The sequence below is a fragment of the Orycteropus afer genome, unplaced genomic scaffold (assembly GCF_000298275.1).
Source record: "Orycteropus afer afer isolate SDZICR_OR568_19922 unplaced genomic scaffold, OryAfe1.0 scaffold00222, whole genome shotgun sequence".
Lineage (NCBI taxonomy): Eukaryota > Metazoa > Chordata > Mammalia > Tubulidentata > Orycteropodidae > Orycteropus > Orycteropus afer.
This window is the reverse complement of record NW_006921809.1, coordinates 1,100,981-1,103,076: the sequence shown is the minus strand read 5'-3', so window position 1 is coordinate 1,103,076 and position 2,096 is coordinate 1,100,981. Positions and strand designations below refer to the sequence as shown.

General features: G+C 34.4%; 1 protein-coding gene across 1 annotated transcript in view; it reads right to left on the bottom strand.

The window, feature by feature from the left end:
* RIPK2 (receptor interacting serine/threonine kinase 2) overlaps positions 1–2,096 on the bottom strand; it is a 37,637-nt gene that overhangs the window by 21,397 nt on the left and 14,144 nt on the right. The gene's annotated exons all lie outside the window — the stretch shown is intronic.

The following is a 2,096-nucleotide window of genomic DNA, read 5'->3' as shown; positions in this document are numbered from 1 at the left end:
TACAGAAGAAAGATGAGGCGGTCTGTAAGATTTATAGACTTGGAAACAAGATGGGAGTCCCTATGAGTCAGAGTTGACTCGATAGCAGTGAGTCTGGTTTTTTTTTTTTTTTTGAGTTTTAAAGTTTTAGTTTAATTGTGATCAGTAGATCTTATACAATTTCTTTTAACTATCTCAATATTTAAAAAGTTATTGAGCTTTTAAAAAGTCAAAGACAAATGCAACAACAGGAACAATATTTAATGGTCAAAGGGGTATGGGAAAGCTTTAAAGAGATTTAATTTATATTACTTAAACTTTTACACTATATAACTTAGAAGTCAACAGCGGTACTATGAAATGATCAGGCCTATCTGGAAAGCAGTAGATCTGGAGTTCATTCATTCATATTGAATGCTTCCATATGGCATGTGCTGAGGGCATGGCAACTAATGAAACTGACTAAATTTCTGTCTTCATGGAACTTAAACTGAAATGGTACGGATGGCCAATAAATTAAATGCATATTATGTCACAGGTTGCAAAATACTATGAAGCATAAACCAAGGTATAAAGAGAGGTTGTGTGGTGGTGATCAGGAAAAGTTACTTTGACAAAAGGCCAAAGGAAAATATTTATATTATCTTTGCAGCTTCCTGTGAACCTGTGGTAATTCAAAATAAAAGAATAAAAAAAGATGGAGTAAGCCATGGGAAAAGTAGTTAAGCAAGGACTTTCGTAATATTTTCATGGACAGATAGAAAAGTATGGGCTGTATGACAGCCTTTTAAAAAGTATCTCATACAAACTGAATGACTACTCTCCGAAAGTACTGATTAACAAAAGAGCTGGTATTGACCTGGAAGGAGGTACTTAGTGGTATATGCTGCAGCTCTGATCGAAGCTCTGTACTAGTTAATGTTTAATCATGGCCTAAAGATACAAAGCTAATTAAATTTGAGGATGGTAATAAGCACATGAAAAGGTGTTCAGCATCACTAGGCATTACGGCTAAGAACACAATGAGATATCATTATATACCTATTAGTGTGTATAGATAAAAGATAGAGAAAATACCAAATGCTGGTTAGGATATGGGAAAGCTAGATTTCTCACATATTGCTGGTGGAATGTAAAATGGCACAGCTACTCTGGAAAACAGATGGGCAGTTTCTTAAAAAACTGAATACACCCTTACCATATCATCCAGCAATTGTACTCATGGGCATTTATCCCAGAGGAATGAAGATTTATGTTCACCCCAAACCTGTACATGATTGTACCCAGCAGCGTTATTTGTAATAACCAAGAACTGGAAAGAACCAAAATGTTTCTCAACAGGTGAATGGTTAAACAAACTGGTACATCCATACCATGGAATATTACTCAGCAATACAAAAGAACGAACTGTTGATACATACAACCTGGGTGGATTTCAAGAGCATTATGCTGAGTAAACAAGCCCAACTCAAAATACTGCATATTTATGATTCTATTTATGTAACATTCTCAAAGTAACAAATTATAGATATGAAAAATAGCACCATGGGTTAGAGATGCTTTGGGAGAGAGGGTAACAATGTCAAATTCCTGGTTTTGAAATTGCATTATAATTATGTAACTTATAACCATCAAAGGAAACTGAGTGAAGGACACAGGACCTCTTTATATTACCTTTGCAACTTCCTGTGAATCTGTAATACACCTACTCCTCACTTATTGACTATCTCATTATTTAACATTTTGCATTTAAGACATTAGTAACAAATCTACCATCCCACTATTTTGCATATTAATGATGTATGTCTGGCAGTAATGAATGGCAAGGCATGAGGAAAGAGTAATTCTGGCTGTGATGGTTAAAGTTTTGTGTCAGTTTGGCCGGGCTGTAATTTCCCAGCAGTTTGGCAGCTATGTAATGATATAATTCGGCAGTTATGTAATGATGTAATCATCTGTTTTGTGATCTGATATGGTCATCCTCCATTTTCACATAACATCAATTTTTGCATAACAACTTGGTCTTTGGCTCAACCATGTTGATAAGCAAAGAGCAGGTATAATTAAAAATAAAATGGTAAAAAAAGGTATATTTTATACCTTTATATATATATATA